Source organism: Dermacentor andersoni, chromosome 5 (assembly GCF_023375885.2).
Source record: "Dermacentor andersoni chromosome 5, qqDerAnde1_hic_scaffold, whole genome shotgun sequence".
Lineage (NCBI taxonomy): Eukaryota > Metazoa > Arthropoda > Arachnida > Ixodida > Ixodidae > Dermacentor > Dermacentor andersoni.
Window position 1 is genome coordinate 171,038,684 of NC_092818.1, and position 17,972 is coordinate 171,056,655.

At 45.6% G+C, this 17,972-nt stretch overlaps 1 pseudogene; it reads right to left on the bottom strand.

Annotated features, from left to right (window-relative positions):
• Window positions 1-15,005: 15,005 nt before the first annotated feature.
• On the bottom strand, window positions 15,006-16,027 carry LOC126532183 (uncharacterized; annotated as a pseudogene).
• Between the last annotated feature and the right edge of the window lie 1,945 nt (window positions 16,028-17,972).

Below are 17,972 nucleotides of genomic sequence, written 5' to 3' on the forward strand. Positions count from 1 at the left end.
CTGTCTCCCGATTTAGGCAAGGCAATTTATTATCTGGTCATTCGCACTGTGTTTCCATCCCTTTCAAACGACGTGCCGTTCTGTAGTATCACACTTCTCTCCTTGAACAAACTGAACTCTCTACGCGCGCTTAGTGACGTGCGCAGTTTCCGTCTTCGCATTTCGGTTTACATGACTGTCAGTGTCATGGTTCACCACAGTGGCGCACCGACTGTGGGGAATGGGGGCGGGGGGGGGGGGGGGGTTGATGTTAACCCCTTTTCCCGCCTTGATTTCCCGGAACTGATTTTTTGGGGCTTCTGTTTCTCCGGGGATTTAAAAGCTGCTTCAAACAATGGCGACCTTCCCAGTGACGACATCTACAAGTGAAAGGTCTTTTTCAACATTGAGACGCTTGAAAACCTACGTACGCAGCCCGACAGGGGCACTGAGATAGAATATTCTAGCGTTGTTGGGCGTACACGGTGAAGTTTCTGTATATGAGAATGAGACTTTTAATGAATTGGCAACGAAGCCAGGGCGTCTGGACTTCGCGTTGTAGTGCACGCGGCAAAGAGTCGGGGTTGGTCCGTCATTGAGCTGTAGGAAATCTTTCTATTAAATAAACATTTCTTTATCTCTTAACATATAAATCATGACTCATGCAAACTTTTAAGAATCTCCCCTAGACAAAAATCTTGGGTGCGCTAATGGCTCACCACACAAATGAAAGCATTTGTTTCTCATTTACAATCTCCTCAATGGACCGCTTGGCCATTTGCGAACGGCATTACGTGCATTTAAATATGTCTGTAAATATGTCATGTAAATAATGTCAATATAAGCGACTTTTACCAAGAGGACTGCACGTAAACTTCACATTTCATTGTGTTTGGAAATAAAGTACCTAATATTTGATTCAACATTTGGAGATAGTTTATCTCTAATATTCATATTCGGTTAGATTCGCAATTTTCATTATTCAAACATCCCTAATTATCATGCACGATGCCTGGAACCCACTTTCCCTTGCTTTCCTAGGTGCCTCGTTCCGATATTAATAATTGTTATCGAACAAGGAATGTCCCTCCATGGAACTAACATTTCGACAAGGAAACTTGTCTTCGTCGAGGCAGCAACTGCTTTCGGCAGGGGCGTTTGTGTACGCGCAGCTTCAGCGACACTCCTTGTTCATCGCAATTGAAGTGCTCAGAAAATTTAGTCGTACAACCGACTTTTTGAGGTAGAATTAACACTGAGACTCACCGTTCTTTGCGAAGCTGAACCTGTCTTACGACAAAGAACCGTAGTGCAGTCTTTGCAAAGTTGGTTCATTGGTCGATCCTGCGTGATATGGCTCAATCCCACTACGGGGCCGTGAACATACGCGGGCGCTCATAGTATAGCGCCGCCATCATTAGCACCTGATCGTTTTCTACCTTTCTGCGTTTATTCCCATATCTCCCTGGAGGAACAGAACACCGATTCCCAAAGTGCACGGGATTTGCATAATTTAGTACCTCTTCTTTTGAAAAGCAAATCTCTTAATGGCGATGACTTCTGCATCATCCTGCCAACATTGTCAAAGGAAGAGGAGGTCGCCGTTCGGATGCACGTGCCGTTCTCGCCGTTCCGGCGCTGATGAAGAAAGGGCGTCGTCGCCGAGGAGCCGGCTAGCATCGGGGCGCTGCGTGAAAGGACCGGAGAGGGCGGCAGCAGCATGACGCGGCTCGCCGTGCTCACGCTGGGCTGCCTTCTGCTGGCCGCCGCTGAAGCGCGACCGATCCAACCACGGCAGCGGGGAAAGCGCGCCGTCGTCTGGGAGAACCTGGCAGAGGAGCCTGCTCTAGGAGACGCGGAGCCGGTTCCCAACCGGAGGCTACAGAACAACCGCTACTATGAGGACTGGTTCCTCGACCGCGTACTACCACGCATCCAGCGCGACAGCCGCCTGAGGATCGCAGACAGCCTGTCCCGGCACCTTAGTCTGCACCGGCGGATGCGACCCCAGGTGACAGCGGCCGGAGGCTGCGAGGTTCCCGAGACGACCACGCGTAAGCCGACGACAACGCATAAGCCGACGACAACGCGTAGGCGAACGACAACGACGACGACATGCAAGCCACGGACAACGACCACCACGTGCAAGCCACGGACAACGACCACCACGTGCAAGCCACGGACAACGACCACCACGACTACGACGTGCAAACCGCGAACTACAACGTCGACAACAACAACGACGACGACGACGACGACGTGCCGGCCGCGAACCACCACAACGACGACGTGTAGGCCACGCACGACAACGACAACTACGTGCCGGCCGAGGACGACAACTACGACAACGACAACTACGTGCCGGCCGAGGACGACAACTACGACAACGACAACGTGTAGACCGCGCACGACTACGAGAACGACGACGACCACGTGCAAACCGAGGCCTACGACGACGAGGGTTACCACGACCACGTGTAAACCGCGTACGACGACGACAAGGTGCAAGCCTCTCATCGTACCAATCACGTCGACCCGTAAGCCTCTTCCGACGACTACTACTTTCAAGCCCGTAGAAAGGCAGGACGACCACGATGATTACAGACTCAAGTACTGGGTGATGTGATCAACAAATTCTAAATTCTAATGATTGTAAAAAAAATGCACTTCTTCACAACCTGGTCGTTTACTGTCATATTTGTGCTTAAGAGGAAGCTTTAGCTTGGGTGCTCTTATCTAAATACATGTAGAAGGAGAATTCGCTTTTCTCGGCAACCACTGCACCAAATTTGACAAGGTTTGTTGCATTTAAAAGAAAAACTTAAAGTATAGCGACTGTTGGTTTCAGGCTTCTTATTTAGGTCGTCAATTTTTTATTAAAAAATGGCAAAACTCGAAAATTTTCAAAAAACGAAACTATGAAGTTTACAACTGCGTAACTCAGCAACGATAACTGATAATATAATTCCGTGAATTGCATCTAATAGCACATCTAAAGCGGAGAAAATTGCTGTGTTACACATGAATCTCAACAAATTTAGTAATGTGGAAATATAGCTTTTGCAGAACCCTTGTAAACAACGTAACAAATTCACGTAAGATATAAAATGACGTATCGAATTTGTCGACTTTAATGATCTAATGGATACCGTTTACAGAACCGAGATATCTGTTTTTTATGCAGAGCAATGAATCTGTAAACTTCGTACTTCTATTTTTTTCAAACTTTCGCATTTTTGAAAATCTTTTTAACAAAATTCAGGACATAAATAGAAATTTCGCGACCAACAATCACTAGGATTCAACTTGCTCTCTAAAATGCAACAAATTTCATAAAATCGGTCTAGGAATTCTCTCAGAAAAACGTTTTTGCGTTTTTACATGTATTTGAATGGGCCGCGTCGGAGTTGGACCCGAGCTAAAGCTTCCTCTTAACAGAATGGACCCTAGGCAGTGGCCTATTAAATAACATTTCATGCATGTATTTAAACACGTAGTGCGATCGTGTTTAAATACATGCCACTGTTGTACTACGCCACTGTGTTATTGGGTTCTTGTCCGTGTCTCAAAAACTACTTTAGGACGAAAATAATTTGCTCGTTTTGGTGACGGAAGCGTATTTCTACAAAGAGAAACCCCTATAAGAGCCGTGGCGCAAAGAAAAAGATTTACCGGCGATTACGATACTCCCTAATGCGAAATTTGAGCACAGCCACTGCGTATTTTCATTTCGCGATATAATGGCTTGCGTGGACAATCTGTCTCGTGTGGCACGTTGATAATGGAGCGATGTGTGGCGCGACTCCCTCGCTAATCAGGAGATCGCAAGAGCCAGCATATGGGTGGCGTGTGTGCGCGATTCGCAGCAGCCGCCGCACACAACTTCGGCTCATGCAGTGCTTTGTTTCCAAACGGATGACGCGCGCTATTCTGGCGCCATCTCGTAGCCATCGCCGCCGCAAAGCCCATCGTGCGCGGCACTACGCTTTTCCTCTCACGCTTCTGCCACACCCTCCTCCTCCGCTTTCCTCCTCGCGCTTTCTTCACTCTCGCCGCTTTTTTCATCCCCTGCTGCACTGCACGTTCGCTCTCATATTTCGCTGTGCCCGTTCACAGGGTTACGAGGTACGACGTCGACGCTCACCGCAAGATTTGGTGCTCAAGAGCTTTGCTCTAAACAATCTATGATGAGACGATTTCTTTTTAAGGCGAAAGCCTTTCTAGGCTCATGGTGAACTTTGTATCAGCAGACTTGACCGCCGGAGTGTCCACCGAAGCGTCATCACGCCATATGAAGACAGATTAAAGATAGATTAAGGAATGAAAAATGATTTGTAGTGACAGTTAGTGAATGATAACGTTATAACAGAGATTGGTAGAGGTTATTAATCACTACTAATGACTAATAATGGCTACTACTGAATTGTAATGACTACTAATGACTCCGAAATGACCGATATGTCTAACGATGGCTTTTAATGGATGACTTGTAATGACCACAATTGATTAGAAATTACTAGAAATGTCTAATAATGAGTAGTAATGACTAAAATGACTACGAAATGACCAATATGTATAACGACGGCTTGTAATGACCAGAATTGATTACAAATGACTAACAATGTTTGCTAGTGAGCAGTAATGACTAATAATGACTGTAATGACTACTAATGACTATGAAATGACCCATATGTCTAACGACGAATTGTAACAACTACAATTGATTAGACATTACTAAAAATGCTCAGTAATGACCACTAATGACTAATAATCACTGAAATAACTTGTAATGACTACTAATGACTATGATATGATATGATATCATATCATATCATATGATATAATATGGGCAACATGTCTAACGACGGCTTGTAATGACCACAATTAATTACAAATGACTAAATATGCTTAGTAGTGAGCAGTAATGACGAAAAGAAAGAAGAGAAAGAAAAGAGGCAAAGTGAAAGAGGCGAATGATAAGAGGAGGAAGAGTAGGCTTTCGCCGTTCACCTCTTAAGAGAGATCTTAAGAGTCCCTGTGATTTTCTTTCTGGAACTTTCCTAAAAAGTAAAACTTTCATTTCGAAGAACTCGTTATTAAGTTTCCTTTCTTTAGTATTCTGCCACAAGTAGGTGCACGGCAAGATGTCTTTTCCTGAACCATTACTTTGCATCGTGTATTTCCACAGTACATTTGGCTACGGATAATTGCTGCTTGTATAGTTTCGAGATGTGCTTGAATACGAATAGTTATTGTTTAAAGTAATTATTATATTTGTCTACCAGTGCCGTTGTAGAATGACTGTTTAACATGATCATTGGGGTTTCTTTCCGGGCTCATCTTATACGAATATCCAATTTACCTTGCGTTTCGTCGAATGCACTGTACCTTTTCACAATTTGCCTCGAATTTTGATACGTTTTCATCGTGTATTGTGCCCTATTTAGAGCGTTTAGTGCTCTTAGTACATTTGACGCACTTTCCCATATCTATGTCCGTGCCTGTCTCTAATCATTTTCGCCGATACCGTGACCCAAGTTGTCTACTAGCTTGAGCCACTGGTATCTTGGTCGTGATGCCGTCGGGGTCATTTTGCATTGTTGTCATTCCCGCTTCGTCATCCGACTCTCGCCATGGAGTCGTCGTTACGTAGACTGTCGCCGTACCATCGACACTGCTTAAGAAACGTCATCCTATTCTCGCCATGCTATGGTCGTCACGCCGCCTTCGTCTTTCCATAGACAGCATTCGTTCTTCATTCCATCGTGACAATGCTGTCGTAATTCAGTCGTCATTATGACGCCGTTCTCATGCCATCGTCAGCATTGCGTCGTCGTCGCACAGTCGTTGCCATGCATTCGTTGTCATACCGCCATAGTGATGTCATCGCGGTCGTTCAATTGTCGTCATACCGGCTTCGTCATCCGATTCTCGTCATACCTTTCTCGTCACGCCATCGTTATCGTACAGTCGTCGTCATTGTCGTCGCCACGCCATTGCACGCCATCGTTTTCACACTGGCGTTGTCATGTCATCGTCGTCATCCACTCGTCGGCATTCCATTGTCCTCATGCCACCATCGTCACGCTGTCGCCGTTGTACAATCGTCATTGCACCGTCGTCATACAGTTGGCATCATCTTGTATAGTAATTGCATTAACGCCGATAGTCATGTTGACATGGGTTCAGCCGGAATTTTCGGTGGTCCTTGCAAACTTTTTGTCCTTTTATTTACGTTTTCTTACCGTTCTTATAACCAAGTTCTTTTTCTGCTACGCTCGTGTACTAGTTAACAGACCTCAGGGTTGTTCCTGGGCGCGTTGAATAAACCTATGGATTGTTTTATTATCATTATTGTTATGTTATTAACACTTTCAGTGAACCCTCATTACACTTCCGGCAGAGTGCAAAATTAAAGTTGCAGCGGTGCACTTGATAGGAATATTACTAAACGTGAGCATAATTTAGTGACATTACAAGATGGACGCCATTATATTGTTTTATATTGTTTATGAAGTGCTGAAATTGAATAAGTGGTAGGACATCATAAAATAAATCTGCGGAACTAAACGGTTATGTAGAGATCTGTGTGAACTAAAGCTTTCTTTATAGTTTGCGCAAATTTTAAAGCAAATATTGACGCGTGCGTCTATTCTTCAATGCAGACGACAACGAAGATAGGGACATTAATGGATTTCTTGGCGATCCAAAATTACCTAATTGAAACCAATCGTTTTCCATGTTAGATTGATCGTTCTCCCTCCCTACCATAGCTTTCTTTTATTTCTTATCTATTATTAATTATTATTGTTATTATTATTATTATTATTTTCTTATACCCGGTTTTCATCTGATTATCTTTTTTTTTTTCTCCAGACACAAAACGTTTACTTTTAAGCTCACACACCCAAATTGTTAACTCCCTTGTTATCATTATTATTTTTAGGCACCTAATTAAACCGCCCGATTCTTGGCCAATCCCCCACTGTGGGTATGTGCCACGGCCACATAGGACAACAACAACAACAACAATTTCGTCTAGTGGGTCAGTGGGATTCGGCGAGATCGAAGAAGACGTGGCTCTGGCCTGTTTTGTATGTTGAACAAGTTGTCCTGCGGCTCTTGAACGTCTCCCTGTCTACTGTCCGCGTTGGACTGCGACAATATTATGCAAACGTAAAGATAAAGATAGAAACGTTTGCATAAAATGACGCCAGTGAAACGTAACTTTACGCACTTCTCTCTTGCCGACTGCTTTCATTTTCTGTTGCCGATTCCTTCATTTCTCCGTAGATAAATGCTCCTCACTGAATGTGTGCTCTATAGTCCCAATTGATATATTTTCCTTATTTTTTTGCACTCGGCTGTTTCCGTTGCGACCTAGAACCAGGTTCAATTTTCTGCTGCTGACTTCTTTACTTTTTGTCTCTTGTTCTGTTTGTCTATTCAGGCACAAACCAGGTGGAGCATATCGATTCTGGATAGATGGGCACGAATGGGTGCGTAACCAATGACCTATGCACGTATTCGGCGACACAAACTCAGGAGTTGAAGTTGTCTATTCCGCGTATGTGCCTAGTAGACCAAGTTGTTGTTTATGTTGTTTACTCGGCAGGACAGCAGCACCCGGTATAGAGAGAGAAACTGGGTGGGAAGGGCAAGGAGGTTAACGGGAAGAGATTCTGGTTTGCTACCCTCACTGGGGGAACAATAAGTGGAAAGGAAAGACGGAAAGAATAGCGGGGAGATAAAACAAACGCACAAAAATAATAGAGGAGCTGGGGAACGTCCGCGGGGTCTATAGTCTCTCTAATATGCCACTCGAACGCAAAACTTCAAGAGCGCCCTGACCGACTTGTGGTGTGGCGACTGTATAGGCAGGCGTTCCAGGATTCTATGACTTTCTGCTTCAGAGGTGGCCGTTCGACAAGACGGTCGCGAGTCACTGCGTGTGCGCGCTGTATCGGGGACAACGGCAAAGCACGTGTTCACTAGTTTTCTCCCTGCCGCAGTGGTCACACCCAGCACTACCTTCCCTTTTGATGCGGAAAGCATAGGAGTTGGTAAAAGCGATGCCAAGCCACAGTCGGCAAAGTACTTTTCTCTCGGGTCGGGGTAGTCCTGGAGGAGGACGCAGTCGAAGACCGAGGTCCAGTCGATGCAGACGTGTGTGCTGGAAGCTAGATGTGTTCCACAGCGACAGTGTGGCATCATTTGCAAGCACTCGAAGTTTCACTGCTGCATCTGTTCTTGACAGCGAAATTTGTTTCTGCCAAGGAAGTTAAATAAAATTACTGGAGTGGAAGTCGCCTATACTGGCCTATGGACTCGGGTGAAGCCGGCGACGGCCACATTGCGGGGAACAAGAAGCGGCCTGCCAAGAGCTTCGCAGCGCTGTTCGCCGACTCTTAAAGCGGTTCTTAATTGCTTGACAGAATTTCAAGTTATAATTCAACACTGTTGGCGATGAAGCGAGCCATATTGGGGGTCTCCGGATCGCAGATATCCGAGTACTGGGGCATTTGTCTCATTCTATCGGCATGAGTGCGCAGCTGCCGCAAAGTGGAAAAAAATTCGCGGAATAATTAGCGTTCATTAGCCTTCTTTAATGCACTGCATAATTTGAGCAATCATGAAAGCTGTCAGAACAAAAAGCAATCAAAACCGAAAACGTAGCATGAGAAATAGCAGCACATGCAACAAGCATAAGTATTCATTATTATCTTAATTATCATCAGGTGTTGCCGGTGCTTTATCATTCTCATTTCATAGAGGGTCCCGGAACTTTAGTGGCGGCCATTTTCTTTCAGCCTGAAATATGAAATTTTCCTTTATTTTAGAGCAAGGCAGTCTGCAATTTTACTTAAATGAGAAGGATAACGCTAACGTGTCAACTGCTCGTACGTCAACTTTCCTAAATATACCCGAGCGCGCTAGCACATTTTGGGACCCGCACAACACCGCGCACGGCAAGATACGACGACCCGAAACACATAAGCTGCGGCGACTGGCGTGCTTTTGCCTCCCCCCCCCCCACCCCGCAAGATGGCGACGCGGCCAATTCGTTTGACCGGCGCTCCCTCCACTCCAGCAGTTTTTCTTTAACCTCCTTGGTTTCTACACGCCGTATTCATGGTCAGATCGACCTGCTTCATCGGCATGTTCGTTGCCCATCAGGCCACAGTGGCTTGAGAGCCACTGAAATGTGACGTCGTGTCTTTACTCGATGAGGCGACGAAAGAGCTCTCGGATTTCGGAGGAGGGAGTGTGCGGGTGCGTATGGGATTTGCCCACACAAAAACAATCACATAGAGAAAAAAGACAGCCAGCTGGCAACTGTCACCACAAGGAGCACGATTCCTGCCGGCTCTAGAAGAGGCAAGGTACGTATAGAAGGAGAATAGTAAGTGAAGAACAGGATAAAGATAAGAATCAACAAATGAGGGTAATGGAAAACAACACAAGAATAAAACATGCCTGCGCGGCAAATGATGCTCACGAAAATCGGAGCGAGAAGAAAAAATTCTGCTTTAGAAGTTAGACTGCGCCTGGTTATCACTTTGTCACAACATAGGCTGGCTTCGAAAATGACTATGTCGTAGCTCGGCCCAAGTCTCTTACAAGTGTTCTACAGCGCTAAGTCAACAGATATTTCGAAATTTATCCTTCATTACGATTTGAATAATGCATTCATCTTTTGGCCAATCATCCATAGTGGGTAGGAGCCACATGCTTGATAGAAAACAACAATAAAGTTATTGCCATGGCTGTAGAGGGCTGAAGAAGAAGTAGTGGGGCTTGGGGGGAATGCGCGAGAGCCTTGAGAGCCGAGACCGGCTGCCGCGGAGGCCATGGGGGCGTCCGGCGGTGTACGCCGGCGCCTTCTGGTCCTCTGGCTTCTGTCCTGCTTCGCGCTGTCCGCGGCCGCCGAACACCAGCCCGGCTCAAAGGTGCACCCACATGCCGGTGCTCCGTCACCACCACAACGTGGCCGCAGGGGCATCCGATGGCACAAAATGCTAGAGCCTGGCCACAACGATGATGTCGCCTACGCCGTTGACGGTGACGACGACGAGGAGGGCGGCGAAGACATCTACCCGACGCAGGCACCCCGTGTCGTACACGCGTACCAAGAAGACTGGCTAATGGACAAGCTCCTGTCACAAGTGCAGAGACAAGACGCTGCTGAGAAGACCGACGAGCACGACCAGCAAGCGGAACTGAGCTCGTACCACAGGTGGGTGCCGAAATTCCTATCGAAAGGTGGTGAAGCACAAATCGATACGAAAGAAGAGCAAATCGACGCCCCTGCACCGAACAACGATGATGAATCTGCTAAAAGTGCAGCAACGACGTCCAGTAGTACTCCATCCATGGTGGAGAAAACGGACAAGGACAAGCCGACCACACTGGCCAAGAGCGCTGATGACAACATTGGACAGTGCACAGCTCAACAGGCTATTCCGAAACGAAAAATGACAACCGACGCAAAGCCAGACGGGCTTATGAAGGTGCTTTTCGGTACAAAATTGACGTCCCTCACGACAGCAAAAATAATGAAGACGACCACGCAGGCTATGAGAACCACGACTGTGCACATTACTCAAACGACAAGCGATCGGACGCTGAAACCTTCATCCACGGCGCGCAAGCGACCGAAAATAGCATCAGCGGTCCAAGCACCTCCGAGTAGTGACAGCAGCTCGTTCGTGATCAATCGCTTCGCTCGCGTATCGCGGGAGTCTGCGTACATGGAGCACATGGAACCCATGGTGGCGTTCACGTGTCGCGTGCACGTGTGGATCATCGGCGTACTGTGCGCACTCGTGCTCCTGCTGGCGGTGGCTCTATGCACGACCAACAAACCCCAAGTGGAAGTCCTGGCCCCACCCCGTCCTCCAGAACCGCCGTTCACGCCGCCCGTGCTGACCTCAGCGGCGTCGTCCCCCACGATCAAGAGGCCGCCGACAGAGGTCTGGGAGGACGACCTGTACGACGTGTCGGAAATATCCAAGATGGAGAAGAGGCCCAGTGTCAATCAGCCGCAACTATCACGCTTCTACGGGAAGAACTAAAGCATAGACGTAGAAAGCGTGGCCATCCAGTATCTCGAGCCTTCGAAGGAACTACGGCTAACATGGCCTGTGCCTATAGTAACCACGAAGTTTCACCCTTGTCAGGTCTAAGGGCTTCTAGGCTTTGAACTAAGGGCATTGTATCGACAAGTGCGAATAACAGAAAGTAAGAATCACTAACTCGTTGTTTAGTGGATAAGTGAGGAGGTGCCATCATCTATAAGCAATGGTTAACAGCTAGCAGTGCACTGACTGCCACTCACGATGGCTGTCCTTGTCGTCCATGTCCACTGTGGCGAAGTCGAGAATCTAAGCTTCATGTAGAATCGATAAAAAAAAAACAAGTGATATATACTTCATGCACCTTATTGATTGCGAAACCAACATGCTAAGGTAGAACAGCCATACTAGTGAGCACAAGGCAATTCTGAAATAAACATGAGCACTGAATGATGGCCGCGTGAATATTGTGTTCAATGTGAGCGTATTTTGCGCGCTACCGCCAACAGCTGGAGCTGAAGCGACTGAATTCTTTCACAATAATATGATCAAAGCGCACCTCTGTATATCATCATCACGCATATCAAAAGCGTTAGTCACATGGGGTAGGATAATACATTGGACAATACATTGAATACATTGGAACGCGACACGTTCCGCCATCCATAGATTAACAAGCAGATATGCCCCTACACTATACTGACAGAATCATTGACTCGTTTTTGCAACTTAATTCCCGAGCGTATGACGTCACTATTCATGCACGTACGCGGGCTTACCAATTTGCTGTGTGCAAATGCAGAGTTTGCGCACGCTTGAGGCATTATGCTGCGTCTTTGTGCAACTTGATATTTTAGCTCATCACAAAGCAACAAGCCGACCAGCACAAATGCTCCTAACCTGCTTTTAAATACCCCATACGTGTCCCTACAGAATATTGGCACGTTGATCCTTCCAGCGAACCGCACAATTAAAATTCGCAAGTACTGGTTCTTCTCTCGTTGACCCTCTTCACTTCTGTCTCATATTTCACTTCACTTCACTTTATTACCTTAAAAACCCCACTGGAGGGCATTACATAAGGGGTGGTTAATAAAATAAACATTAGGAACAGGCGTTCATTTTGAGATATGGGTGACAACAGCTTCGGTAAAGGCAGATGGGCTTGTGATGGCTGCGATGGCGTGTGGAAGGCCGTTCCAGTCCCTTGATGCTCGAATAAAAAATGATGCTTGAAAAGTGGTGGTCCGGGCACGTGTGCGTGCAACTTGAAGCGGATGACTGGTGCTATGAGATATGTAAGAAGGGGGCGTGATGTACGGTGGGTGATTTAGGGAGCTGAAAAAAAAAAATGAACAGAAGAGAGAGAGGGTGGCAGCCTGTCGACGGAAAGAAAGCGTTTCCAAGCCAGATACCGCTTTCATCGATGAAATGCTGATATCGTACGAATATGAAGATTGAATAAACCTAGTAGCACAATTTTGCACAGCCTCAAGTGCATTTATTATATACATCTGATGCGAATTCCAGATGGGAGATGCATACTCAAGTTTCGATCTTACAAATGATTTATAGGCCAACGCTTTTACTTATTGTGGGGTATGACGCAGATGTCGCCTAAGAAATCCCAGTGATCTATTAGCAGCTGAGATTATGTTAGTAGCGTGCAAGATAGGGCGACACCGAGGTATTTGAATGATAGGACTGATTCTATTGGAACATCAGCAATGGTATAGGTAAATGTGAGAGGGTTACGGCTGCGAGTGAAAGACACGAGTTTACATTTGTTAGGATTTAGGTTCATTAGCCAGCGATTACACCATTCTTGTACATTATTGAGATCGTTCTGGATGAATGTGTGGTCAGATGTGTTGATAACTTTGCGGTAGATTACACAGTCATCTGCAAACATGCGAATGTTACATAATACATGCGTTGGTAGAGCGTTAATGTAAATTAAAGAAAAGAAGTGGTCCCAAGACGGATCCCTTGGGGACGCCTGATGTTACGGGGAGTCTGCTAGAATAATGGTTATTAGCAAAAACAAACTGAGAGTGGTTAGTCAAGAATGCTTCTATCTACTTTAGTACGTCGGGGTGTAAATTTAAGTGAGACAATTTTAGCAGCAAACGTTTGTGAGGAACTGTGTCAAATGCTTTTGCAAAACCCAGGAATATGGCATCAGACTGAAGGTTACTGTCAAGGTTAACATGCAGGTCGTGAAGGAAAATTGCCAACTGTGTTTCGCAAGAATAGGCTTTTCGAAATCCGTGCTGACAAGGATGAAAAAAACATATTGAATCTAAAAAGTTCATGATATGCGAGTATATGACGTGTTCCATGATTTTGCAGGGGACACTAGTTAATGATATAGGAAGATAATTTAATGGGGTGTCTCTGTTGCCTGATTTGAAGACTGGAATGACCTTGCCCACTTTCCAGTCGGATGGTAAGATGCCTGTAGAGAGTGACTGCGAAAACAACAAAGTTAGGTACGCAGCAGATACATGGTTAATATTTTTAAGAGTTTGGAACTAATATCATCTACACCTGCAGACGATGAAAGCTTTATGTTATCAATAATCGAGGTGATTCCGTCTGCCGAGAATATAATTGGCGACATACGCGCAGTTATGTTAGTAGATGTGGGAAGATCTGGAGTTTAAGTCTCGTTAGTAAATACAGAGAAAAAGGCAGCGTTAAAAATGTCAGCACACTCGCTGTCGCTGACCACTTCGCCATGTGCATTTAACACGCTGATCATGCGCGCCTCCTGTGGGTTTATTATTTGCCAAAATTGACGAGGGCTGTTCGTAAGCATTTTAGGCAGTTCATCGGGGAAAAGGAGAATTTAGCATTCCGTATAGCCCTCAGATAATCGTCTTCGGCCACGAGATATTTCCCCCAAGCAGAGGGGTGTCCGTTTAGTTTGGCTGAGCGGAAGAGACGTTTCTTTTTGTTTTCAAGTCGCTTAAGCGTTTTAGTGAACCATGGCTTGTTTCGGTTTCCACGGAACGTTATTCTCGGTATGAACTTATCAACGAGATCACCTAGTTTGTTTTTAAATATTGACCAGTTTTCATTAGTAGAGTGCGTAGAACATAACCTCACGAACGTAGGAAGAAATGCGCTCAGATCCCTGTTAATTGCATCATAATTACCTTTATTGTACAGGCGGATTGTTTTGCTGACTAAATGGCGTTTTACGGGTTGAAACGAAAATGTGGCGTGAATTACTTTATGGTCGCTGACTCCAGGTAGATATGTTATTGATGGTAAGCTTTCCGGATTACTGGTTAGGATTAGATCTAAGATGCTAGAAGTGCTCAGTGTAACGCGTGTAGGTTCTGATACAAGTTGGGTTAAATTCAAATTAAGGCAGAAATCCACAAAATCTCTGGCAGGCTCACTGCCCATGGTTATGGGGACGTCATTGCTCCAGTCTACTTGAGGAAAATTAAAATCACCGAAAGGAGGACTTCTGCTTGCGGGTGTTGAATACTAAGGTCACTCAAACTGTTATTAAGCTTAAATGTGAAATCTGGAACATTATTCGGAGGCCTGTAGCAAACACCTAGAATGATAGTATGGGGGGAAGCATGAATAATTAGCCATAATACTTCAAGATCAGAAGTGATGTTTTTGGCTAGGGAGCGCGATAACTGCTGGTGTACAGCAATCAGTACACCCCCCCCCCCCCCCCCCCGCATGCCTTTGCGATCCTTTCGATAGACATGAAATTCCGGTAAGTCGGCTAGTACTTCTGTATGTGTTATATCTTCTGTAGGCCACGTTTCGGTTATCACCATTATATTACTGTTGGATGATAAAACAAGGTTGGAAAAAGCGTCACGTTTGGGAGGGAAACTGTGTGCGTTGGCAAAGATTAGAGACAGTGATATGTTAGATTTGGGCTTGAGTGTAACAGAAAGTTTTACGACCGGGAAATTGCTATATTCTGTTTTTGACAAACTGCGTTTGCTCGTCGTAGACGTAGCGCTTATGGCTCATATGCAGTGCTTTGAATCGCAAAGAAAAAGGTAATGATTTGCTTTTTGCGAAAGTAATGAGGTGCCTGCGAGCATTTTGTACGGAACGAGTGAAATCCTCTCCAACGCTGAATCTGGTTCCTTTGAACTTGCGGCCGTTAGAAAGAATCAATTCTTTTGTTTTATGGAAGGCGAATTTTGTATGTGAGGACGGTAGCGGTTAGTACCTGTGCAATGACCGAGACGATGTGCGCGCTCAATTTCTTTCAGCTCGATACAAATATTCAGATGATCGTGGCAGTGCTTGACGATAAGTTGCTCGGTCTGGGCAAACGCCTCTGATCCAGTTGATTCATGGAGGCCATAAAAAATAAGATTATTGCGTCGTGACTGGTTCTCGGCGTCATCAATACGCGTTTCCAGCCTGTGTACCACAGTGGCTACTTGAGCGGTACACGTTTTCACGGTTTCAAAGTCAGAGCGCAGGGAGAGAAGATTTTGATAATGCCCCTCTAGATCAGTCCTGCGTTTGCCCATATCAGCAATAGCTTTGTCCGTCGACAATAAATCAGCTTTCAGGTCTTGAACCTGACTGATCAATTGCGACTGACCAGCAGACAAGTTCTTCAATTCAGTTAGTAAAGCATCGGAGTTCGGGCCGGGGTTGCTTTCGATATCGCCCGACATCATCATCAAGGCACGAATTACATCAGAACACTCAAGAGCGACAAGAAGGCAGCAGTGCGGGCTCGGCAGCTGAAGCAGGAAATAACTGCTAGACTTCTTAGAAAAAAGACTGTAAGCTTTACCAACCTGCATGACAAGAGTGAATGGATTAGCGATCTGCGTCTGTGCACAGCCGCCGAGCCCACAAGGCGCCACCGGTAGTGGCTGCTCTTTTATAGTTGACCGTAAAGTTGATGTCGATGACGACAGGTTTGTCCACGCTGCATCGAGCACCACCGTCTTCAGTAGCGCTGTCATCGAAAACGCACCAGCGCACATGGCAAATATGGCAAATAAGATTTGCCATATACTACTAGAGCGCGCCTGCTGTTAGCCCCCACAGGCAGTGCCAAACATTTATGAAAGTTCACATGGCATGCGCGAAACGTTTCACAAACGACAAACGTCCTGGACCTATTTTTGGTACACTACGCAGTCGTAGACTAGGGTCAGTTATTCCCATTGTCATTTACCGCCGAAAAAAAAATTAAATTATGGCGTTTTACGTGCCAAAACCACTTTCTGATTATGATTTCCCGCCGAAGAACGACACTTTGTTTCCTGTCGTCTTTACTTTGAACGGTCTGAACATTCATTTGTTTAACCTAAGTTCTGCTCGAAATATAAAAGGAAACCGCGGGCTACGATGGCGCAACCCCTTAAGCTTGGTCAGAGCAGTTAGAGTGCCTGCATATGCTCACGCAGAGACTCTTAAGTAATGGTGACTATTATTATTATTATTATTATTATTATTATTATTATTATTATTATTATTATTATTATTATTATTTATCCACCAAGCTCTTGCTATTATACTGCCTAATGTCCCAACTAGGTTAAAAAAGAAAGAAAAAAACACTATGAACTCCCACAACCAAATTTTCTGACCCCCTATTGCGAACTTTGCTTTTGTACGTCTCCGTTTTTTGTGGTTTCCCTACTTTTATTCCACCAATCTTCCAATCGCCTCTTACTAATCCCTATTGGGGACATGTTTACTTTTCCACTGCTCTCGCTGAACCCAAGGGCTTCAAGGAGGTCAGTGGTGCCTAAATCAACCGCTGGGCAGACGTCTTCACATTCTAATAAAACATGCTCCATCGTTTCCCTAGCTTTACCACACACACACAAAGAGAGAGAAAGAGAGAGAGAGAGAGAAACAATGTTATTTGCCACTGCAGGGTAGGAAGTTAAGGCAGGTAGGCCTAGTGTGACTCCCAGGTGGGGGCGACGTCTTGGGCCCACGAGACGAGTGCCAGTTGCGTTTTCTTGTCTGCTCTTGTCAGCCGCTGGTTCCAACCCTCCTCGGAGGGAGCTGGCAGTAACGATTGTGGGGGAGGGTTACCACAGCAAGCACATGCTTCGTCTTCCTTCTTATATCTCGCTTTATAGGTGCGTGTTCTAAGGCATCCCGATCTCGCTTCGAAAAGCAATGAGCTTCCCTTTGAGTAATCGTAAATTGTTTCTTTCCTGATTTCGTGTTTTCTCTTAAGTAGTTACTCATGACAGGTTTCTTTTCCATTGCCGCCACCCATGAGATTATTTCAGTCTCTCTGGCTTTCCACTTGACGTTCTTTGTTGCTGTGTTGCCCACCCTACAGGCCGCATACTTGCTGGTAAGCTTCCTAGTTCTTTTCCTCCACTGTGAATCGATGTTTTTCCTGTACAGATACCTCAGCACTCTTCCAGCCCATTCACTTTCTTCCGTATTCCTCAGTCATTTTCCATAATCAATTTTACTGTGAGCTTCCCTCACTTCAAAACTAGTCCAGCCCATATCACCCTGCACAGCCTCATTTGTAGTCTTTCCGTGAGCGCCCAATGCGAGGCGATCCACTGACCTTTGGTTCCCATCGAGTCCTGATTGTACCACTGATTTAAAGCAAACAACCGCATTTCCGAAAGTAAGTACTGCAACTATTACACCTTTCCACATACCCCGGAGCACCTCGTACCTATTGTATCCCTACAGCGCTCTGTGCTTCACTATGGCTGCATTTCTCTTCCCCTTCACTGTTATTCTTTTTTCCTGCGTTTCCACATATCTATTGCCTTCGTTTATCCATATACCAAGGTATTTATATTCTCTTACTCGAGGTATTTCCTGGCCCTGTATTGCCACTGTCTGTTCAGTGTTTTCATTGAATAGCATAACACCTGATTTTCTAACACTAAAGTTCATAGCTTAATTCTTGCCTTCATG